Genomic DNA, 24,944 nt, shown 5'->3' with positions numbered 1-24,944 from the left:
TTCCTTAGCCTCTTCTGCCGAGTCCTGGGCTCCACTTGACACAGCTGACAACCCATCACACTGGTTCAATCCCTCATTGTTCAGCGGGAGAAACAGGCCCAGAGCATGTCGTGCATTTTCCAAGGTCACATGGTGAATACATAGTACAGATTTAGCATAATAAAAGGACTTGTAAACTGGGCCTTCAGTGAACCAAAACATCTGTACAAATGGTAGCTCCAGCAGGTAAGAAGAGTAAGAGAATCTGCACACAAGATGAATTTTAATTTTGTCTTTGCCACTTTGCACCTGCCTGTACTCAGACCAGCCCCTCATCTCAATTGGCTTAAGGCTGGGGCTAGGTCCGGCAGCTTCTTGAGGACTCTCCTGGTCAAACTTCAGCATCTAGAAAATGACAAGAACTCAGAAGAACAGAGCTGCCAGTGAGCGGAGAACAGGGTTCCAGAAAAAAGGGCGTGCCCAGGAGGCAGGTGCTGCGTCCAGGCACCTCCCCCCCACCCCGCCCCGAGGATTCAGCATTTCTGTTGCAGTTCTTAGTTACCGTGGCTGTCATCAGGCCACAGACTGGTGCTCTGCTCTGGTTGCAGGAGTGGAGAATGAAGAAAAAGCAGAGGAGAGGAGGAAGGAGGAGGCAGAACCCTGGGAGGGAATTCAGCCCCCCAGGGCCTCCACCTGCAACCAGGTTCTGCTTATCCTTCTCTTGCCCCACGTCTGCTCCTCTCCTGTCTCCCATAGCTCCCCCTGCACCTGGACCCTCACCTGCCTGATGATGCTCCTGCACTCCTCACCCGAGGGACACTTCATCATTTCTGATGGCACTTAGTTGCTGCCCTTTCAAATGGTGAAGGCTAGTGTTTCCCCTCTCCCCGGAGTCATGGCCCACAGCCCTCCTGTTACAACCCTGCTCTTGGGAGGCTCCTGGACCTAGTGCAGCACCAGATTCCCTTGCTTTTTGACCATCTGTCAACAATCTGTCCATCCCCAGTCCTCTCAAGCCTTGGCACCCAGCCCGTAGGCTTCCCCTCGAGTCTAGGCGTTACCCTGACGTCCAGGCTCCTGGGCATCGTCATTGCTCACTGACCTCCTCCTTTCTTCCTTCAGCCTATCCGTGACTATGAAGGGCTCTTAATGGTACAGACTTGGAGAAGGGCATGGCAACCGACTCCAGTATTCTTGCCTGGAGAATCCCACGGACGGAGGAGCCCAGCACGCTACAGTCCTTAGGGTCACAAAGAGTCAGACATGACTGAAGCAACTTAACCTGTACACAAGGATACAGACTAGGCAGAGAGAAGGGACTTGTTTTTCTTTTAAGAGAAAGACCGATTCTTGCCCTCCCTTGCTAGGTGACAGGAAGCACCTGAAGATTGCTGATAAAGCATTATGTAAACCCAAACCTAAAACCCGGAGAGTAGTTACCAAGAAAGGAAGTGCTGATGGAGCTCACAGAAGAGTAAACCATCATCCGGTATCAATCGGGAAGATTCCTGAAAGTAAACCTACAGCTCAGTTTCCAAGGAGGTGGGAGAAAACTGGGACAACAAATATGAGCATGGATAGTATTCACCCACTCCAGTACTCCTCCCTGGAGAATTCCATGGACAGAGGAGGCTGGCAGGCTACAGTCCATGGATTGCAGAGTCAGACATGAACACCACTGAGTGACCAACTTTTTTCGTTTTCAGACAAAGAATGATGTGAGCAAAGGCAGGAGGACCGGAGCTGAATCGCAGGTCATGTTGAAGCATATAACAAGACATGAGAAAGTGAGCTTTGATGGAGTCATCCCTTAAGAGCCAAACAGGCCATTCTGAGTCTTCACAAAAGCAAGGGATCTGTAAGGGAACGGAGGTGAAAGGAAGGTCCTCTGAGAAGGATTCTGACCAAGGACACTGCAGGTATGTGGTGACCCCAGGATGAAGGGCTAGACTCTGGGCATTGGAACTGGAAAGGGAGGGCCAATCCCAAAGCATTAACTATAATTCCAACCAGCATATCAAGGCCAGGGGGAGCAGAGGTTGGGTCCCCTTCAAAGACAGAGATCCTGCCGGAGCTTGAACAGTGCCTGGCCTGCCATAGGCCCGGCTGTCCGTGGGCTTTGTGCTGCCATCTGGTGGTGGTGGAATGGAAGGCCAGTCTGAGTGATTCCAAGACTTGCAATTCGAGGTGCGGCCAGGGAGGGTGTTGTGATTAGCTGCTGGAGTTTGCTGAGGCTCTTAGGGAGAGGAGGTGACACTGGGGTCCTCAAATCCTTAGTTTTTCTAAAAGGGGCAGTTTCCTTGCCCTTTTGTCATCCCTTGTATGGCCACCATTTAGCACAGGGTTTGGAACAGAGTAGGAGAAGGCAATGGCAACCCACTCCAGTACTCTTGCCTGGAGAGTCCCATGGATGGAGGAGCCTGGTAGACTGCGGTCCATGGGGTCGCTAAGAGTCGGGCACGACTGAGTGACCTCACTTTCACTTTTCACTTTCATGCATTGGAGAAAGAAATGGCAACCCACTCCAGTGTTCTTGCCTGGAGAATCCCAGGGACAGGGGAGCCTGATGGGCTGCTGTCTATGGGGTCGCGCAGAGTCGGACATGACTGAAGTGACTTAGCAGCAGCAGCAGCAGGCACTTAGTATTTATTGTTTTTTCTAACAATAATAATGCATTAACAATTGTTGGATGTATACGACGCAGCAGGTGCTTATGTATGTTATCTAAGTCGTATCTCATAACAACCATGAGGAGGAAAATAGTAGATTTTTTCCATGAAAGAGGGAACTGAAACTGAGCAATTCACTGAATCACTCAGTGAGTATTTGCTGAGCATTCACTGTGTGTCATATGGTGCTAGACGCTGGGGATGGGGAGGGGAAGGCCAGGAGTGGGAACTCTTCTAGAGTTAACCCCTGTGAGGAGAAGAGAGGGGTGATGCAAAAAACTCCATAGTAATTAATGGATTTTAATTGTGATGAATACCCTAAAAGTATTCACTCAGGAGGAAAAGTACAGAGTACTTACAGATGTTATTGTGTGCTCCATGCTCAGCCATGTCCGACCCTTGCAACCCCATGGACTGTAGCCCACCAGGCTCCTCTGTCCATGGAATTTTCCAGGGAAGAATATCAGAGTGGATTGTCATTTCCTTCTCCAGGGGATCTTAATTTTTAAGTCCTTCTGATTAAAAACATTTGATTCTCCCAGCCTGACTAACTCACCACCACATCACACAGATGTGTGCTCTTGTCTCTTTACTTTCCTTTAGCTTTTGCTTCCCTACTTTTGTTTCTGTCTCTTCGTGGGATCTATTCTCTTTTTTCTCTTCTTGATCAATCACTCTTCTCTGCCAATGCAATAACTTTCTGGGTGTCATCATCAGCATCTGGTGAATACACACTAACATAAGTGGATGAACAGATCAATGAGTGAATGAATTCATGGACACATTTATGTCACAAACATATGTCACTTATTCACCACGGTCCACACAGTGTGCTTGTGAAGACATAGCTCCTGTTCTCGAGTTACGCATGGGAAGGGAGAAATATGGCAACAAATATTCAAATGTTGAATAAGCACACAGGGAAAGAGAGAACAATTGTGCTAAGAGGAGGTACCAAATGATGCCTACTGCTCAGGGTGATCTGCAAACATCAGCAGCATCTGGACAAATCATGGCCATCACACCAGTTCTTTGACTCTTTAATAAATGTCCTCTGATGGGACCTCTATTTATGCTGTCTTGTTAAATTTAATTTTCTGGTTTACTGAGACTTATTCAATTTCAATAATGAAAACGCATTTCCCAAATAGGTAGTTCTAAAACTTATCAGCCCTTAGGATCACCTGGGGATCTTTTAAAATCTCTGATGTCAGCTTCTCATCCCAGACACTTTGATTTAATTCATCTGAAATGTGACCTGGATACCAGGAACTTTAAAATCTCCCTCAGGAGGCTGACTCAGAACCACTCTTGAAGATCCTCAAGGGTCTGGCTTGGAAGGTGCATGGAGCCAAATGCAAGTTTGAGGAGAGCCTGGGAGGTCCTGCAGCCAGGGACTTGCTCCTGAGTCTGAAGGGCAAGACCACGACCCTCAAGCACCCCTTGCTGAGCCCTAAGTCAATCAACAGTGTGTGAAGTTGTGTCCGCTCACCCAGCAATCATCTAGCACTCACTTGCACCTCCACTGAGCACAAGTCAGCTAATCCATGGTCTCAAGGATCTGCTTAGGGAGATGGGTCTAAAATGTTCAAGAGAATCTTGTGTGATTGACAGTAAGATTGGGAGGCCCAGGGTGTGAAAAAAGCACTCCAGTGGGACATCTTATCTGGCCTCTTTTACCCTTTCAAGTCCTCTCCTCTTATGCAGTCCTCCACAAAGAGAACTAGACCAATAAAAACCCATGGGGCACCCAATATATGCCAGGTACAAGGCGCCAGGCACTGGGTGAAGCCCCTTAAGGTAGTGCAGAACTGAGCGAGATGGAGCCCTGCACTCAAAGGGTTCACAGATTCAGGGGGATGGAGTCTTTCTCTCTCACTTTTCCTATACAAAACAGTGTGGGGTGAACCCAGTCTCCGAGTAGAAACCAGTGCTGTAGGGATATGGAAGATGGTCAAGTCAGCCCTCACGTAGTTGGGGAGGGGACTATTCCCAGCAAACCTTAACAGATGGTGGGATTCAGAAGGTGAACATGGAGGATGGGGAAGCATTTTCTCCTCCCCTATTTTGCTAGACTCTTTCCCCTTTTCTCTCTCTTCTTTAAAGCCCATGGATCAAACCTGAGATGCCAGCTCCCACTCAGGACATGCCCATTGTGGAGAACAGAGCTGGCAATTGCCTCTTGGCCTTTGTGTGACCCATACCGATTAACGCTGTGGCTGCACACTGCCTTTCCCCTTATTAGGGTGCATGTGCAACCTGGGATCAGTTAAAATCCTTTCAACCATCACCATCACCGCCAAACAGTAAGGTTTTGTTGGTTAAGGCACTTGGGAACTAATAGTGAATTTTTCGTCTCATTTCAATCATCCTTGTGGTACTGAATTCAAGAAAAAGGGTAACTCAGTATTGACCAAGAGCCATCCTTCTAAATATAAATGTTTGCCCCAAGGCATTGCACTACTTTCTATACCCTCTTTTCCCATTTCTGTCCTTGTTATTCACTTCCTGTTCACCTCACAGGAGTTTCTGCCTCTCTCATTTCCTCTCTACCCCAAGCTTGGCACTAACATTTTACATAGTTAAATGAGTCTTTAGATGTCTCCAGTTTTATCTTCTCTCACCATTTTTTTTCTTTCCCTACTCTACTTTTTCAGATTTAACGAATTCTTAAACACTTAATTGAGCATCTACTAAGTGCTGGCTTCAATCATGGAGTGTAGAGAAACCCAGGAGCTAGTCCTGGTCCTGAAGCCCTTATAATCTAACAGATGAGGTGAGGACAAGCATAAGTAGATCAAGATAGCATGGCGTTTAAAAAGATGACATCATGCCATTTTGCAGCAACATGGAAGGACCTAGAGACTGTCATACTGAGTGAAGCGACTCAGAGGAGGAGATATCCATTACATGCAGAATCTAAAAATAAATGATGCAAATGAGCTGCTTACAAAACAGACTCACAGACTCAGAGAACAACCTTATAATTTCTGGGGTTGGTGAAGGATGGAAGGAAGGGATAGTTAGGGAATTTGAGATCGACATATACACACTGCTATGTCCAAAATGGATAACCAACAAGGTCCTACTGTACAGCACATGAAACTCTGCCCAGTGTTATGTGGCAGCCTGGATGGGAGGGGAGTTTGGGGGAGAATGGATACATGTATATGTATGGCTGAGTCCCTTCCTGTTCACCTGAAAATACCACAGCATTGTTAAAAGACTATACTCTGATATAAAATAAAAAGTTAAAAAAAAAACCCACATGGCTTTAGCCAGCAAACTCTTGTTGATGTAAACATGAGGTTTAGGTGGTTAGGACTTCACATTTCAAGGGAAGGAGACTTTAACTTGGGCCAGTAGATGCAACATGGGACTGCAAGGTCTTTGTGACTGGACATTAACTGAACACCTACTATGCACCAAGCACTGTGCTTTCTTTCCAGTGTCTCATTTAATCCTTAACAACTCCTTGAAGTAGTTTTTATTATTCATGTTTTACTGATAATTAGAGTTTCTGTAGGCTACATAACTTTCCAAAATCACAGAGCCAGGAAAGAGCTGAGTTGGGAGTCTCGCCCAGGCCTATGCCACCCCAGTCATCGAGGTTTGGGCCAAGGGCTGCACCACCTTCGGAGTCAGTTTCCTGTGTGTGACTTAGGGACAGCAATTTCTGCTTCACACGGCTGGTGGGAATAGTAAATGAGATGTAGTAAAGAACTGACTGAAAATGTACCCAGTAAACAATAGCAATTTCCACCATCTTCATCATCATCCTTGTAACACTCTTATTATTTAAGCAGCTCTGAGGAAGCAGAAAGTGAGTGATGGATTTTTTTTTTTTTAATGTGGAAAGGATTGGCATTCCATCCAGGTAGGTGAAAAGAACAAAGACACAGGCCCCAGAGTGCATGGTCTTCTCAGAGACTCAGGACTAACCTGGTTTAGCTAGAGCCTGAGGTGTGGGCAGGGCTGAGGGGTGAGGGAAAGCTGGGGAACAGACTGTCACAAGCAGGTTTAAGAGTTTGTACTTAAGCAGAGACATTACTTTGCCAACAAAGGTCTGTATAGTCAAGACTATAGTCTTTTCAGGAGTCACGTATGGATGTGAGAACTAGACTATGAAGAAGGCTGAGTGCCTAAGAATTGATGCTTTCAAACTGTGACACTGGAGAAGATTCTTGACAGTCCCTCGGACAGCAAGATCAAACCAGTCAATCTTAAAGGAAATCAATCCCAAATACTCAATGAAAGGACTGATGCTGAAGCTCCAATACTTTGGCCACCTGATGCAAACAGCCAACTCACTGGTAAAGACCTTGATGCTGGGAAAGATTGAAGGCAGGAGAAGAGGGCACCAGAGGATGAGGTGGTGGCATGGGATCACTGATGCAATGGACAGGAACTTGGGCCAATTCCAGGAGATTGCGAGAGACAGGGAAGCCTGGTGTGCTGCAGTCCACAGGGTCTCAAAGAGTTGGACAAGGCTTGTTGGCTGAACATCAGCAGACTGTGAACACTAGGGTCCCTGTGACGGGCACCTCGGCATTGTCCAGTCTTTTGCTGCTACAGGTCATTCTCCCCCGACTGACCTTGTGCAGGTGTCATTTTGATAAATGCAGGTGAAACCACAGGATAAATCCCTAGGATGAAATTGCTGGGTCAAAGCCTAAATGCATTTGTCATTTTGAAAACTATCGCCAAAGTGCCCTGCACAGGAGTCAGATCAATTCACACTCCCACTGACAATGAACCAATGAGAGTGCCTGTTTCTCCAGAGCCCAGAGTGTGAAGTGTGTAGTCCTATTTTTGAGTGATTGTCAAATTGATCAGTTAAAAAAAATGAGATCTTAGTGTAGTATAAATAGCATTTATCCTAATTATAAGTGAGAGAATGTATCTTTTCACACATCAAGGGACACTTGCATTTCTTTGCCTGTGGTCATTTCCCATTTTTTATTGTGTTGCTTATCTTTTTTCTGTGTTGATTTCTTTCAGCTATTTATTTATGAAGGAGATTAACCCTTTGTCTGGATTATGAGTTGCAGATATTCTTCCTAATCTGTCATTTGTCTTTTTAATTTGCTTACTGTATTTTTTACTATGTACACTGTATTTTTTTTGTTGCTGAATTTATCATTTTTTATGTTATTCTCTGATATATTGAGATAATGCCAGTAAACAGTTTTGAGTCCTATATAGAAAGACATTCTCTCATAAAGCATTACCCCAGATTTCTTCTAGTATTACATTTCACTTTTTACATTTGGAGCTTTGTTATTGTTCAGTTGTTAAGTTGTGTCCGACTCTTTGAGACCCCATGGACTGCAGCACACCAGGCTTCTCTGTCCTTCGTTGTCTCCTGCAATTTGCTCAAACTCACGTCCGTTGAGTCAGGGATGCCATCCAACCAACACACCCTCTGTCATCCCCTTCTCCGGCCATCAATCTTTCCCAGCATTAGGGTCTTTTCTAACTTTCTAATGAGTCAGTTCTTCACATCAGGTGGCCAAAGTATTGGAGCTTCAGCTTCCAATGAATATTCAGGGTTGCTTTCCTTTAGAATCAACCGGTTTGATCTCCTTAACGTTTTACACTGGAAAAGGGTATGAAGTAGGATCCAACTCTTTCTTCAGATGACCACTCGACAATTTTATACCACTTATTAAGATGCCAGCCCTACCCCTATTGCTGCGATGTGTCACGTTCTTCATATATAAATTCATACGGACACTCAGGCTATTTCTGAAATTGCTGTTCTAATCCATTGGCCCCTTTATTCATGATCCAAGACCACCACATTGTTCTAAATATTGAGGTTTTACAGTGTGGCATGAAATGGCCAACTCCACTGTTCTTGCCTGGAGAATTCCATAGAAAGAGGAGCCTGGTGGGCCACAGTGCATGCAATCACTAAGAGTCAGACACAAATGAGCGACTAACACTTTTCACTTTTGTAATGATTAGCAGGGCTTTTCTCCTCTCATTAAAAGAGTGTGTTTAGCTTATTGGTGGATTAAAGAAATTGCAGAAAAATCCCATGGACAGAGTAACCTGGCAGGCTACGGTCCACAGGGTCACCGAGAGTCAGACACAACTGAGCAACTGAGCAGAGAGAGAAGCAGAGCCGTTGGAATGTTTCTGCAGTGGTCCAAGGGCTGAGTGCATCTGAATGGTCCAAGAGGCAGAAGCTCCACCACTCTAAAGGAAGAATTGCCAGGGCTTGGAGATGAAGTCTTAATGAATGAAGGAGGAATGAGAAGTCAGAATGACTCCAAGGTTTCTGGATTGGTAGCCCCAGCTCTTTGGGTTGCCTTGCCCCTGGAAGGCTCTGAAGCCTAGAAAGTTTTCCCTACCAGATCTTTCTCCAAGTTTAACCCCCACTTCCAAGACTTGCCACTATGCCCAGCTTTATAAGGTAGTCCCTTTTGCTTAAATGTTTACATTTTCCATTATAAATGTAATACAGACTATTGAAAATGTAGGAGGGAAAGAATAAAATGCTCATAATAGAATCTCCAAACTTCCATTTTTGATACATTGGTATATCATTTTCAGGCTTTTTTGGGGCCTATGTAGTAGTTGTTTTTCTTGTGCAGTTTGAACAGCTTTCTTAAGATATAATTAACACACTATAAAACACGCTTGTTTTAAGCCTAAAATTCAATTATATTGTAATAGATTTAGAGAATTATACAACCATCACAGCAAAAAGTTCACGCCTACCTTTTAGCAGTCAACCTTCACACCCCTCCCCTGCCCAAGCCCCAGCAACCATTGATCTGCTTTATTTCTCTATAGACATATCTTTTCTGGAAATTTAGCACGAGTGGAATCATGCAATATGTGTTTTCATGTGTTTAACTTCACTTAGCATGCTTTGAGGCACCCTTGCAGCAAATATAACAAGAGTCCATTCATTTTTTTACTGCTAAATAATATTCTATTATACACATGGCTTCCCAGGTAGCTCAGAGGTAAAGAATCTGCCTGCAATGCAGGAGACCCAGGTTTGATCCATGGTGGGAGGATCCCCTGGAGAAGGGAATGGCAACCCACTCCAGTATTCTTGCCTGCAAACTCCCGTGGATGGAGGAGCCTGGTGGGCTATAGCCTGTGAGTCTGTGGGTCTGTGGGGTCACAAAGAGTCGGACACGACTGAGCGACTAACATATACATTGTACACATATACTACATTTTGTTTGCCTGTTAATCAGTTGGTGGACATCTGGATTGCTTCTGCGTTGTGGCTGTTATGAGTAGTGCTGCTATGAACATTCTCATATAAGTCATTGGATGGACATATGCTTTTATTTCTCTTGAATGAATACGTAGGATTGAATTGCTAGCATGATAATAGGTGTATGCTTATTTTTAAAAGAAGCTGCGAACAATTTACCGAAGTGGATTTACCATTTTTCACTGCTACCAACAGTGTATGGGATTTCAGTTTCTCCACATTATCATCAAAAACTGGTATTGTCAGTATTTATTATAGTTGATAGTGTGTAGTGGTGTCTCAATGTTATTTTAATTTGTATTTCCTGATAACTAATGGTGTCAAGCGTCTTTTCATGTGCTTATTTGCCATTTGTATATGTTCTTTGCTAAGATGTCTTTTCAAATCTCTTGCCCATTTTTAAATTGTTTTTTTTATTATTGATTTGTAGATATGTTCTAAATTAAGAAAAAAATTACTTAAAGCAGCATCAAAATAATAAAATGCTCAGGAATAAATCTAATCTAATAAATGCTCAAGAATAAATGTAGGAATTCTTTATACATTCTGGATGTGAGTCCATTATCAGAGGTAGGATTTGCAAATATTTTCTCCCAGCCTGATTCTCTTTTTGCTTTCTTAATGATAAGAGCAAATGTTTTTAATTTTGGTGAAGTAAATTATGCTTTGTCAACCTTTTTCTTTTATAGCTCATGTTTTTTTAGTCATATCTAAGAATTTCCCAATAACACAAGGTCACAAAAATTTTCTACACGTCTTCTAGCAGTAATTCAGCTTCAGCTCTTTCCCTTACGTCTATGATCTGTTTTGAGGTTGATTTCTGTATATGGTATTGGGAAAGGCCTAAGTTCACATGTTTATGTACAGCTCTTCAGTTGTTCCAGCCTTATTTCTTAAAAAGACTGTCCTTTCTACACCGAATTGCCCTTCCATATTTATAAAAAAATGTCCATATATGTGTAAGTCAGTTTGGGGGCTTTCTTTTCTGCTCAGTGAATCTTTGTCTATCTTGACACCAGTATCCCAGTATCTTTGTTACTGTAGCTTTATAATAAATCTTGAAATCAGATAGTGTTAGCCCTCTAACTTTGTTCTTTCTGAAAGTTATTTTGGTTAGTCCAAGGTCCTTTGCATCCCATTTGTCGACTTCTATTAAAACTTATGCTAAGACTTTAATTAGGATTGCACTGAATATATTGATTCAACGCCAGGGAAGAACTGGCATCTTAGCAATACTGTGTCTTCTGACGTTGGCATGTAATATATCCTTCAGCTTATTTAGATCTTTTATGTCAGCAGTGTTTTGTAGTTTTAAGTGTAAAGTTTTTCACACCTTTTATCAGATTTGTCCTTATGCATTTCATATCTAATGCTATTATAAATGATGTTTCTAATTTCAATTTCTAACTGTTTGTTGATAGTATTTAGCACTAATGTGGTTTTTATACACTGATCTTGTAACCTGGCCAGTGAATAAATTCAACTATAGAGTCTAGTAGCTTTTTTTGTAGATTTCATTGGAATTCTACATAATCACGTCATCTGTGAATAAAGATAATTTTACTTCTTCCTTCCCAATATGGATGCTGGTTTTTTTTTTTTTCTTTTTTTGCCTATTTCACTGGCCACAAGCTCCAATAGAATCTTGAACAGAAATGGTGAGAGTGGACATCATTCTCTTCTTGATGTTAGGCAGAAAGCATTCCATTGTTCACCACTAAGAATGATGCCAGCTGAAGGTTTTTTATAGATGCATTTTATGAGGTTGAAAAAAAATGCCCTCTATTCCTAGTTTGCTGAGATTCTAGCAAGAGGGAGTACAGCATTTTGTCAAATGTGTCTGTTGAAATAATCATATGATTTTTCTTTTTTATTTCTTCAGTATATTAAACTACATTGGTTCTTAAAAGTTAAACCAAACTTGCATACCTAAAATACCCATTTGGTCATGATGCATTATCTTTTTTCTGTTGTTTTTATTGATTTGATAAATTCTGTTCAAGCTTTGCATTTATGTTCATGAAGCATATTGCTCTGTAGTTTTCTTTTCCTGTGATGTCTTTGTCTGGTTTTAACTATCAGGGTAATGATGGAGTATTTTCTTTGATTTTCTGAAAAAGTTTGTGTGGAATTATTTCTTCTTTAAATATTTGGTAGCATTCAGCTGAGCCTGAATTTTTATTCAAGGGCAAGTTTTCAATGACAAATTTATGTTTTTAATAAGCAGCAGAGTATTTGGCTGTCTCTTCTGGGTGAGGTTTGGTACTTTGTGTCTCTCAAGGAATGTATCCCTTTCACCAAGCTGTTGAAATTATTGGTATAAAGGTGTTCAATAAATGTTTCTCTTATTATTATTTTTGTGTCTGCCAAATCAGTAATAATATCATCTCTTTTATATATGGTATTGTTTATTTCTCTTTTCATCTGGTTAAACTACCTAAATACGTCAATTTTACTGACCTTTTTCTCAAAGAATTGGCTTTGGCTTCATTGGTTTTCATCAATTGTTTTCTATTGTATTGATTTCCATCCTAATCCTTCCTTTTTCTTACTTTGAGTTTCATTTGCTCTTCTTTTCCTAATTTCTTTTGCGTGTGTGTGTGTGTGCATGTTACCATTGTCTTTAATGTAGAAATTGGGGTTACTGATTTGAGATCTCTTTTCAAGAAGATTGGTGTACAAAGCTATAAATTTCTTCTAAGTACTGCTTTAATGACATTCCAAATTATTCTGGTGCATTAGATTTTTCTCTTTTAATCATCTTTTTGTATTATTTTTAAAACTTAATCTTAGTTGTATTTGCCTTCATTCTTAAAAGATATTTGAGTGGATAAGGAATTTTTTTTTTTTTTTTTACTTTTTTTTCCTGGTACTTTGAACTTCTCTTTCCATTGCCTCTATGTCTCCACTGTTTCTCAGGAGAGGTCAACTCTTAATCCCTTATTCCCTTGTCTGAGTCATTTTTTCTCTGGCTGTTTTCATGATTTTCTCTTTATTTTGGCTTTCAACACTTTGACTACAGTGTGTCTGGGTGTGGATCTCTTTGTGTTTACCCTGATTTGGGTTTTTTGAGCTTCTTGGGTCTGCAGATAATTTTTAATCAAATTTGAGAAGTTTTCAACCACAGGAAAAAAATCTTCAAAATGTATTCTGCCCCTTAATCTGTCTCCTTTCCTTCTGGGAGTCTTATTACACATAATTTTGATACATTGTGTATTGTCCCAAAGATGTCATAGCTCTACTCATTTTTCTTCCATCTTTTTAAATTTGTTCTTCATGTTGGATGATTCCTATTGATCTACCTTCAAGTTCACCAGTTCTTCTACCCTAACATCTTAAATGAACCTATTTAGCATATTTTTCATTTCAGTTATTATACTTTCAATTCTAGAATTTGTGTGGCCCTTTTTTAGTGTGTTAATGTTAGTCTCTCACTCATGTCTGACTCTTTGCAATCCCACGGACTGTAGCCCACCAGGTTCCTCTGTCCATGGAATTTTCTGGGCCCGAATACTGGAATGGGTTGCCATTTCCTTCTCCAGGGGATCTTCCCAACCGAGGGATTGAATCTGGGTTTCTGGCATTGCAGGCAGATTCTTTACTGTCTGAGCCACCATGGAAACCAGGGTTGTAAAGCTCAGATTGTAAAGAATCTGCCTAAAGCAAGAGACCCAGGTTCAATCCCTGGGTCGGAAAGATACCCTAGAGGAGCGCATGGCAACCCACTCCAGGGTTCTTGCCTGGGGAAGCCCATGGACAGAGGAGCCTGGACATCTACAGTCTGTAGGGTCCCACAGAGTCAGACACGACTGAAGCAACCTAGTATTAGCACCCCTTTGAACTCTCCAAACTGGCCATTCAGGGCTTCCTGTTTTAGAGTTTTTATTTACCTAGATCCTCTCCCTACATGTTGGGTCATTGTTATATTTTCCTTTAATCCTTTAAACATTTATAATAGCTGCTTTGAAAGCTTTTTCTGCTGAATTCAACATCTGTGCCCACTTTTTAAAATTGCTGTTTTCCCCTGAGTATGGAACACACTCTCCAATTTCTTTGCATGTCTTGTAATCTGTGGAAACTGGACATTGTTAGATAATATTTTGTAGCAATTCTTGACCCTGATTTTATTCCTCTATGGTTTTTTCCTAGTTTTGCTTTGTTTTGATGAATAACTTACCTGAACTTACTCTGTGGTTACAGTCAGCTTGTCATGCGCTGCGGCTGATATGTCTGCTCAGTTTAGCCTGTCTTTGAAGGCTATCTACAGAGCGGTGTAGACATAGTTTAGTGATCAGCAGTTGATGGTCAGAGGTTGTGCTCAAGCACCTTGAATCAGTATGGCTTCCACCCTCTACCAACAATCTGAGTGTGCACTGGGGAGCATATTCAAAGCTCAGGCAGGTTTTACTTTTCATTCTTTTTTATTTTTTAAATTATGAAAATATGGTAATACATTTACAGGAGACTTGGAAAATATAGAACAAAGTTACATAGAGTTCCACTATATATTACAATCATTTTTAGTAGATAAATTAAGAGTTTTAGTTGGAATTGCAATATCAAGCTCTCAAAAATGAACAGAATGAATAGACAGAAAAGTAGAAGGATACAGCAGACCTGAAAAGCACTATGAACCAACTCAACATAATTAAGATTTACAGAACTTTCACACAATAGCAGGATACAAATTCTATTCAAGTTCCCACAGACTATAAACCAGCAGACACTGAAACATATCCAGGGACACAGAACAAGATGCAAAACTGTCATGGTCTAAAGGCATTGAAATCACACAGAGTCTGTTCTCTTATCCATGTGAAATTTTGTTAGAAATCAATATCAAAAGATATTTGAAAATAACCCACTTATTTTCAAGTGCAATGTGACATTTATTAAGAGAGATCTTAGACTTAGCCATTGAAAGCCTCAATAAAGCTAAAAGACTGAAAAAACACAGAGGGTGATGGTAGAGAAGTATTTAAATGAGAAGTTAATATCAAAATGAGAAATTAATATCAAAGATACTTTAAAAACCACATGTATTCAGAAATTAAATGTCCACTTTTAAATGATGGGTGTTATCTAAGAAGCCATAACAAGGAAAATTAGAAAATATTTGTAACAGAATAAAAATGAAAAGAGAATGTATCAGAATTTGTTGCATGCAGCTGAAGCTCCAAGCGGGTTTTTATCTCGGCTTTTATTTCCTCCCAGGTCCTCCCAGGACATGTTTGTGCAGGAGCAGACTCCCAGACAGCCAGAAATGTGTGCAGAGTTTATCTCGTCCCTTTGGAGCTATTTTATTTCCAGCTTTTCCTGTTAAATTTCTGGATACTCGACAGATCTGCTACCCGCCTGAAACTTCAAACAAGCAGGGCTGTGGGCTTTCCCATTTGTCTTACTCCAAGCTTGCTACTTTTACTGAAACTCTGTTGAACATGGGACTTCTGCCCTCCTTTCTAAATCAAGCGGCCTCCTCCAGCAGTGAAACTGCTGGTTTTCACAGCCAGTCATATTCCACTAGATCTCTCTCTCCTGAGCCGGGTGAGAGGGGGCAGCCGGAAGCAAGAGCACCTCAAACTCCCATTGTTCTTACCAGAAGTTCAAGAGTTTTTATGAATGAATTTTTCTTAATGTGTCATTTGTATTTGATCAATTTTCAGAGCCAGTCCCGAAATGATTGTTTATGACCATTTTGTCCAGTTAAACATTATTTTTGGATGAGATGATTTGTCAGTGTCTTCACTTTGTCATGGGGCTTCCCTGGTGACTCAGGCAGTGAAGAGTCTGCCTGCAGTGTGGGAGACCCAGGTTTGAACCCTGGGTTGGGAAGATCCCCTGGAGAAGGGCAGGGCAACCCACTCCAGTATTCTTGCCTGGAGAATCCCATGGACAGAGGATCCTGGTGGGCTACAGTCCATGTGGTCACAAAGAGTTGAACACGACTGAACGACTAACAATTTTCCTTTTTTTTTTTTTTTTCACTCTGTCATGGCTAGAAATGCTAAAAGTTGTTGTTTTTAATGGAGTTATAACCATGCTGTACATACAATTTTATGTTCCAGAAATAGCTGTATTTTATTGGGTTAAAGCATTATGCCACCGGCAAGGGCTATGGTTAAAATTAGCCCACTAATCCATTTTTCATGGAAGCTCGTGAAAAATTAGTAAATGAACCTTTATTCACCCAGCAAAGAACAGCATTCTAAAGAGTGGGACTTTGCAGGACAGAACAAGTCACGTGCCAAAGCCAGCATTCACACTCAGAAATCTCCAGAGACTGGTGTCTGGCGGAGGGTGGGTGGGTAATACTGAGGCACTGTAGTTATTTTAGAATTTCAAAAAGCCCGAGGAAAAGTCACACCTTTACTTGTAACAAGGCTGCCCAAGCAAAAGAGAATGTTAAGTGACTTTACTTTGGGCTGAATTCTCACACTTCAGCGAGGCGATCCACAGCCTCTTGTGTTAGCCAGAAGCTGTGTTGGCCCTTATAAATGTTCACGTTGTTAACACTGGATAGACACGCTCATTGTTACATAATGAAAGCAGTTTGTTTTGCAGGCAAAGTGATCCCATACATGGGGTACCTGGGGGTGTGTGGGGAGGGTCTTTTAAAAGGAACTTACTGCGGGAATGGATGAAAAAGCAGGAGCCGTGTGGAAGATGGGAAGACCTGGGGGCCTTGACTTCAGATGCTGCCTGCCCTGATCCTTGTACTCACCTTCCAGCCACATCCTCAGTTCAGATCATCTGTTGGTTAAAGCAGCAGTTCACCACCTCACTCCCTGCCCTGCCCAGTCCCATCTTCAGGCCCTCTGCCAAGTGAGGACCCTGTTCTGAACGGCACAGTGTTCACCCCGAGAAGGGGCAGTGGGAAAGATAGGCAAGACCATGTGCAGCCACGCCTGGGAAATAGTGTGCATACCATCAGAAAAACGGTCCACCAAGCCCAGCGGGCCAAATCACCACACAGGACCTGCGGTGAGGGGAGTGAGCAGTGGGTTCTCAACATGCTGCATGGGCCCCAGAAATGGTGAGGTGACCTCTAAGATGCTGTCCAGCACCCAAGCTGCAGGGCAGAGCTGCCTGCATGCGATTCACTCAGAAGGGAACAGGGAGGGTCTGGAGAAGAGACAGGATTTGTGAGGGCAGGGACTGAGTCTGCATGCTAGAGATGTCAGACTTTTTCTGAGCACTGAGAAGTCAGAAAGGAGCCTCCTAGCCCATGTTAGTGGCTAATCTCTTTCTCTCTCCCACACTCCCCACCCTCATTAAGCCAGATTCTGCTTCCAGGAGGCTCTCAGAATCATAGTTCACATCAGAATTTGCTGTGGAAGGTGTTACATGGATCAGTGGTCTTCTAGGAGATTAGCCCCAGGTCACCCTGGCAGGCTGGGAACACTCTTCTGGGGTAGGTAGATGATTGCAGGGTTTGTCAGAGAGAGGAGTTTGTGTTAATTAAAGCTCCAGTTTCTGGGTTCTGTGTTTGCCAGGAGGAAGGGACTGTTGTCAAACAAGCTGATCTCAGGTGAGTTGTAAGTGCTGAGGTTTGGAGTTTGACAAATAGTGGGGGCAGGGGAACCCATTTTAATTAACTCTCAAAATCTCTCTGCAAGGAGATCCAACGAGTCCATCCTAAAGAAAATCAGTCCTGAATATTCATTGGAAGGAGTAATGTTGAAGCTGAAACTCCAATACTTTGACCAGCTGATGCGAAAAACGGATGCATTTGAAAAGACCCTAATGCTGGGAAAGATTGAGGGCAAGAGGAGAAGGGTACGACAGAGGATGAGATGGCTGGATGGCATCACCGACTCAATGGGCATGAGTTTGAGTAAACTCCGGGAGTTGGTGGTGGACAGGGAGGCCTGGCGTGCTGCAGTCCATGGGGTTGCAAAGAGTTGGACACGACTGAGCGACTGAACTGAACTGAACTGAACTAAAATCTTTCCCGCCCTTTCTTAAAGCGCCTTGGGATCCGGGTTAGCAAAGATGCAGGGAGTCACGTGCAGTTTAGAAACCATGGCTTGTGGATACTCACTTCCCTTCTCTCCGGTACTGGTGAGGGAAGGGTGGCCTCAACCTCCAGCATTGCTGCAGCCGCAGTCTGTACCTCAGTGCGGAGATGCCGCCTCGTGTGGCGCCCTCTGGTGGCCACGGACTGCGCATGCATCTGGTTCTTTGTGCCGAGCGGATCTCCACTTTTCCTGCGTAGGTCCACTGGGGCCCTGGGAGTGGGAGCAGATTTCAAAGGCATGACAAGAGTGCTTAGGCCAAACTGTTATTACCTGCTGGTTAGTAAGTGCTTCCTAGGTGCCGCTTACAGGGTTAATACAGATATTACCATCCATTCATTTATTTCCCCAATATGTGCTAGGCATTCTCCTAGGAAGTCATACGTAAGCAGAGATGCCATAAAGAAAGCAAGTCATGAGACTGGGAAACAAGTCCTCTAAGCCCTGCTGCAGGGATGTACTTGGGTTTGAGGATGGGCAAGGAGGCAGCTGCTCCAGCCAAATGAACATAGGAGGGTGGTTGGAAATGAGGTCAGAAAGGTATCCATGGCACAGATGGTTCAGAACCTTCCAGGCCACAGAAAGGCTGAAGGTGGTGCTGAGAACCATTGGATTTTGGACAAAGGCATGACATAACCTGATTTCTGTTTCTAAAAAATCCCTCTGGCTTCTGCCTGAGGCAAGCGTAGAAATGAGACCTGTTGAGGGCCCAGGTGAGAGATGAGCGCCTGGCACTTGCATCACTCTTGGAGGAGATAAGACAAAGCATTCAGAATACACTGAAAACGGAGACAATAAATAGAAGTTGCTGATGAGTTAGTCAGTGGTAAAGAATCCACCTGCCAGCGCAGAAGACCAAGAGACACGGGGTTGGTCCCTGCCTGGCTTAAGCAGATCAGCTGGAGTAGAGAATGGCAATGCACTCCAGTATTCTTGCCTGGAAGATTCCATGGACAGAAGAGCCTGGTGGGCTACAGTCCAGGGGATCCCAATGAGTCGGACACGTCAGCACACACACATGCACACAATGGGTTAGTCAAAGGCCGTCTCCAGGGCCTGGGCCCCAGGCAGCTGAGTGAAGAGTAGCACTATTTAAAGGCATGGAAGAGGGCCAGGCATGGGGGTGTGGTGACAAAAACGAGAATTCCACTGGAAGTTCCTCATTGGCTGCCTATTAAAAGTGTAAGTGATGGTGCAAGATACACCTGAGCATCCTTTTCCTTCTCTCCTTCATAACCCTCCTGTGCCTCTTATCGGAGGGCCAAGCATCCCCTATCCTATTTCTCCAAAGGAAAGCCCACCCAGGGCAATAATGCCAAAGAGAAAGATCAGAGGGCTTCAGTGATCTTCCAGGGTGCAGCTCCATCTGAATGGCAAAGCTGGGGAGGAGGCTGCGATTCTGGGTTCCTGTGACTCACCAGGGAAGAGTTAGAAGAGGAGGAAAGTATTTTACCACAAGCTAACAAGTTGTTCTCTATGCGGCTGGACCACCCTACTGCAGAGTGTGGGATCCTATAGTCCCTGAGAGGGAGGCAGCCACCACTTCCCCTTGCAGGCAACAGTGCCTGCCGAAGGCTGCCTCCCCTGTCCTCTGCCAGTCCTTTCCTCCTCAAACACCTTGTTCAAAACTCTCCACAGCTGGATACTGGTCCTGATCTCAGGTAGCCTTGGCCTGCAGCGGCTTGAAGCAGGATTTTGGTACCCCAGCCAGGGGTCAAAGTCAGGCGGCAGCAGTGAGAGTGCTGAATCCTAGACAATAGACCACCGGGGACAGTGCTGGTGTTCAGTCCCTCAGTCGTGTCCGACTCTTTGTGACCCCATGGACGGCAGCACACCAGGCCTTCCTGTCCATTATCTCTTGGAGCTTGCTCAAACTCATGTCCATTGAGTTGGTGATGCCATCCAACCATCTCATCCTCTGCTGTCCCCTTCTCCTCCTGCCTTCAGTCTTTCTCAGCATCAGGTCCTTTCCAATGAGTTTGTTCTTTGCATCAGCTGGCCAGTTTTGGAGCTTCAGCTTCAGCATCAGTCTTTCCAATGAATATTCATGGTTGATTTCCTTTAGGATTGACTGGTTTGATCTCCTTGCAGTTCAAGGGACGACTCTCAAGAGTCTTCCCCAGCATCACAGTTTGAAAGTATCAATTCTTCAGCCCTCAGCCTTCTTTATGGTCCAACTCTCACATCCATACATGACTGCTGGAAAAACCATAGCTTTGACTAGATGGATCTTTGTGGGTGAAGTCATGTCTTTGCATTTTAATATGCTGTCTAGGTTGTCCGCTTTTCTTCCAAGAAGCAAGCATCTTTCTTCGTGGCTGCCGTCACCATCTGCAGTGATTTTGGAGCCCAAGAAAATAAAATCTGTCACTGTTTTCACTTTCCCCTAGTCTATTTGCCATGAAGTAATGGGGTCAGATGCCATGATCTTAGTTTTTTGAATGTTGAGTTTTAAGCCAGCTTTTTCGCTCTCCTCTTTCACCCTCATTTTGGCAACCCACTCCAGTACTCTTGCCTGGAGAATCCCATGGAGGGAGGAGCCTGGTAGGCTACTAGTCCATGGGGTCGCAAAGAGTCGGACACGACTGGGCGGCTTCACTTCACTTAGCTCCTCTTTGCTTTCTGACATTAGAGTGGTATCATCTGCATATCTAAGGTTGTAGATATTTCTCCCAGAAATCTTGATTCCAGCTTGTGAGTCATCTAGCCTGGCATTTCACATGATATACTCTGCATATAAATTAAATAAGCAGGATGACAATATACAGCCTTGTCAAACTCCTTTCCCAATTTTAAACCAGTCCATTGTTCCATGTCTGGTTCTAAGTGTTGCTTCTTTACCTGCATGCAGGTTCCTCAGGAGGCAGGTAAGGTGGTCTGGTATTCCCATCTCTTTAAGAATTTTCTACAGTTTGTTGTGATCCACACAGTCAATGGCTTTAGCATAGTCAATGAAGCAAAAGTAGATTTTTTTCTGGAACTCTCTTGTTTTTTGTGATCCATTGGATATTGGCAACTTGGTCTCTGGTTCCTTTGCCTTTTCTAAATACAGCTTGAACATCTGGAAGTTCTCAGTTCATGTACCGTTGAAGCCTACCTTGAAGGATTTTGAGCATTACCTTGATAGCATGTAAAATGAGCACAATGCTGTGTTAGTTTGAACTTTCTTTGGCATTGCCTTTCTTCAGGATTGGAACGAAAACTGACCTTTTCCAGTTCTGTGGCCTCTGTTGAGTTTTCCAAATTTGCTGACATATTGAGTACAGCACTTTCACAGCATCATCTTTTAGGATTTAAAATAGCTCAGCTGAAATCCCATCACCTCTACTAGCTTCATTTGTAGTGATGCTTCCTAAGGCCCACTTGACTTAACACTCTAGGATGTCTGGCTCTAGGTGAATGACCACACCATTGTGGTTGTCCAGGTCATTAAGACCTTTTGGATAGTTCTTTGTATTCTTGCCACCCCTTCTTAATCTCTTCTGCTTCTTGCCATTTCTTTCCTTTAGTGTTCCAGGGACAGTAGCCTTTTACAAGACCACTGGCCCATCAGCTTTGTAAAAATAAATTTCCACAGCAACACAGAAAGTAAAGAAACAAGTAAAATGTTCACGTGCTCAGTCGTGTCTACCTCTAGGACCCCATGGACTATAGTCCACCAGGCTTATCTGTCCATGAAATTTTCCAGGCAAGAATACAACAGTGGGTTGCCATTTCCTACTCCAGGGGGATTTTCCCACTCCAGGGGGATTTTCCCCATCCAGGAATTGAACTCGTGTCTCTGAATTGGCAGGTGGATTCTTTACCACTGTGGGACCTGAGAAGCCTAGTACAGTGTTTATTAGGAGGAAAAATGGTACGCATGAGTAGACTCACAAGAGCACTCAGAGAAGGAGCAGCGGCCTTGGTGATGGTTTGAATCACTGACACAGGGCATTTCTTCCAGGTTTCCTTTGGCCGATCATCTTGCTCTGCCTGTTTCTGAATCCATTTGGTTTATCTCAGGGTCCTCCCCCACATGTGTGCATCTCTTAGCCAAGATGGAGTCTGGCAAAGAGGCCTATGGGTAGGTTGACATCACCTACTGCGGAGTGACACCCCCTCCCTTTTTGACCCCCAATGTGCATTTCTGAGCTTGTGTAGTTGGGAAGGTCTCCTGGACCTTGAGAATGAGAAATATGTGGTCTCTTTCTCTCTGATCTGGACAGGGCTCAGCTCCTCTCTGCTCCTGCTATCCTCTTCATCTTGGCATATCTGTCCGCAGGGGACAAACTCTAACTGCTCACCCTGGGACCCATCTATCTCCTGCCTCAGGCCCATCTCTATACTGCAGTCCACGCTTCCAAATAGATGAATGGGAAGGACAAGGTTACTTTGGATAAAACTCTGGTGCAATTTTACCAATTTGTAATGTATTATTTTTAGCTCTATAGATGACACTAATAAATTATTTCTTTCCCCTTGAAGTAGAAGTCTTGACCCTGATGTGGTACAAACATTGGCCCCAAACGGAGACCCAGTGCTGTCGGACTCTGCCATGTCCTGTACTTGTGTGGGAGGGATGAGGCCGCGGGACTCGGACGGGGTGCCAAGTCCTGTCAATGGAGGATGTAAGTGTCTGCTCAGCCCTGGCCCAGAAGTGGCTGTCTGGGCCGTGGCACTCAGACCTTCCTCCTGCTCCTCCAAGCAGGGCTCTGCTGGCTCCTCCCCCTCCTCTCCCTTCCCTTCCCCACAGTGTGGGTGTTCTAGATACTCCAACCTCCTTCTCCTGACCTAGTGACACTAAACAACAGCAACAGGCTCCCATCCAGGAGGATCTCATTCTCCCCTGTGGCTTCAAACACCCTTCCCGGTGATGACTCTGAACTCTCCATCCCCTCTCTCCCGAGCATCAGGCCAGCACTGCCATCTGCACACGCCACCCTCTGAGTCCCCTGCTTGGTCCAAGGTATCAGCATGTTCCCCCTTCCTCTCCAGTCTCATGGCCACTGAGCCTTTCTGACTCTCTGTAAGGGCTCCTGTTGGTGCTTTCTCTTTGCAACCAACCTCACTGTTCCATTCCTTCGCCCCTTGTCATTTCTCACCTGGAGAAGCAACCTTACGCTTACTGATTTCCTGCCTCTGTTCTCACATCATCCATGTTTTCATTACAAGTTACAGTACATTCCTGAAACCTATGTTGGCTCCTGTCACCCTCCAACACAAAACCCTACAGGACGAAAATAAATTGACTCCTTAGCGTGACATTCCCAGTATTCCCCAATGACCCTTCCTGTCTTGCTGGGTCCTTCCATGCTGCCTGACTCGGTGTTCCTGGAACAACTGAAGCTGCGTCTGCGCTCCGTCCCTGTTGCCCTCCAAACCTTATGTTCAGTCACTCTTTTAGACATTTATCTTACAATTATGCATTGAGCACCCACAGCATTCCAAGCACCCTCCTAATGGAATTTGCATTCTAGGAGCAGGGAAATAAGACTATGAGCAAATAAGTATGTAGCAAATCAGCAGGTGAAGATAAATGCCATGAAGAGAAATACAGCAGGATTAGATGCAGAGAGGTGGGGTTTGCTGTGTGAGATGGGCTATTCCAGAGTGCCTTTCTGCAGGGGAGTGAATGAATGGGTGAAGTAGCAGGGAGGTATCCTGATTTCCCAGGCGGAAAGCCTCAGTCCTGGCTTCAACACCCCTTCCAGTCTTCAGACATTCTCCTTAAAGACGCCTCTCAAGTGCCCCAACTTTTATGAGGGTTTCCCTTTTCTTAGTGGCTCAATCCTGCCTGACTCTTTGCAACCGCATGGACTGCAGCCCCCCAGGCTCCTCTGTCCAAGGGATTCTCCAGGCAAGAATACCGGAGTGAGTAGCCATTCCCTTCTCCAGGGGATCTTCCCGTTTTGTTGTTGTTGTTGTTGTTGTTGTTTTTATGCCTTTCTGTACTTCATTCCTGAATTTAGCCTAGTTCATTCTGCCCCGGTTTAGGGCTGACAGCTGACAAGCCCGTTGCCCTCTCCAGCTCTAGAGAAGGATCTACTCAGTCAACTCATATCTGAGTGGCTCCTGTGTGCCAAGCTCTGGGTGTCCCCACAGTGCTTGCTCATGCTTGGCTTAGAGCTGGGCTGGGGAGTCAGACAGACTGAAGTTCAGCTCCTGCCTCTTGCACCTGGTCACTGGCCACGTGGCCGTTGGCCAGTCACTCAACCCCACTAAGCTTCAGTCTCTGTATTGGTAAAACGGGAATGAAAAATAGTACTCACCCCTGTTGGGTATGATCTGTATCACAGAAGCCTGGAGAAAAGAGTTTCCATTAGACCCTCATTCTCAGGTTCTATTGTGTTTTCCTTAGGACTCAGGCCCCATCTTACCATCTAACTCTGGGGTCCCACTTTTCCTAGAGAAAGAACTTTGCCTAGTTCCCAGAAGTTCATGGACCTTGGGCAGGATGAAGCTGGAAGACAAGTATGCAATTCATTGTGAAGTGACTTCCAGCCCCTTCCTGCTGCCCCGGAGACCCTGCTGTGCTGACCTGGCAACCACCATGACCTTGGCTGTGGCCAGTCATCGCAGGGCAGGGGGACTGGAAGCAGTTGGCATTTGCCTTCTCGGCCTCTTATCATCCCAGAAAGGGAGGCCTGGGGGAGCGGCTATAGACACCCTTGCCCTTTTAGGTCTACACTCAGGGAGGCTTCAGCAATCTACAGATCAGGGAAATTCTGTCTTGATGCTGGGAAAGATTGAAGGCAAAAGGAGAAAGAGGCGGCAGAAGATGAGACTGTTGGATAGCTTCACCAACTCAATGGACATGAATTTGAGCAAACTCCAGGAGACAGTGAAGGACAGAGGAGTCTGGCTTGCTGTAATCCATAAGGTCACAAAGAGGTGGACACAATTTAGCAACTGAACAAGTCAGGGAGGCTTCAGGAATCTGTGGATCAGGGAAGCTGTCTTACCCCAGCAGACTCTAAGCTCAGAGAAGAGAGCAAATCCTTTGGGGTGTGCAGGAGTCTTAGATAACATCTAGGCCTATAGCCAGAGACCCCTGGG

At 44.3% G+C, this 24,944-nt stretch overlaps 2 long non-coding RNA genes across 2 annotated transcripts in view; one reads left to right on the top strand and one right to left on the bottom strand.

The window, feature by feature from the left end:
• The first annotated feature begins 1,410 nt into the window (after positions 1-1,410).
• On the top strand, positions 1,411-15,615 carry LOC121819954 (uncharacterized). Its single transcript, XR_006060329.1, has 3 exons — positions 1,411-1,521; positions 1,686-1,898; positions 15,106-15,615. It is a non-coding gene; the product is annotated as an uncharacterized LOC121819954 (long non-coding RNA).
• Positions 15,616-15,717: 102 nt separating this feature from the next.
• The window catches only part of LOC121819953 (uncharacterized), a 19,001-nt gene continuing 9,774 nt past the window's right edge, over positions 15,718-24,944 (bottom strand). Inside the window, exon 3 of the long non-coding RNA XR_006060328.2 lies at positions 15,718-18,119. This is a non-coding gene — a long non-coding RNA (uncharacterized LOC121819953). The remainder of the gene's footprint in view (positions 18,120-24,944) is intronic.

This window comes from Ovis aries, chromosome 1 (assembly GCF_016772045.2).
Source record: "Ovis aries strain OAR_USU_Benz2616 breed Rambouillet chromosome 1, ARS-UI_Ramb_v3.0, whole genome shotgun sequence".
In the NCBI taxonomy this organism is placed as follows: Eukaryota; Metazoa; Chordata; class Mammalia; order Artiodactyla; family Bovidae; genus Ovis; species Ovis aries.
The sequence above is the reverse complement of the archived record's forward strand: the minus strand, read 5'-3'. Positions and strand labels throughout refer to the sequence as shown.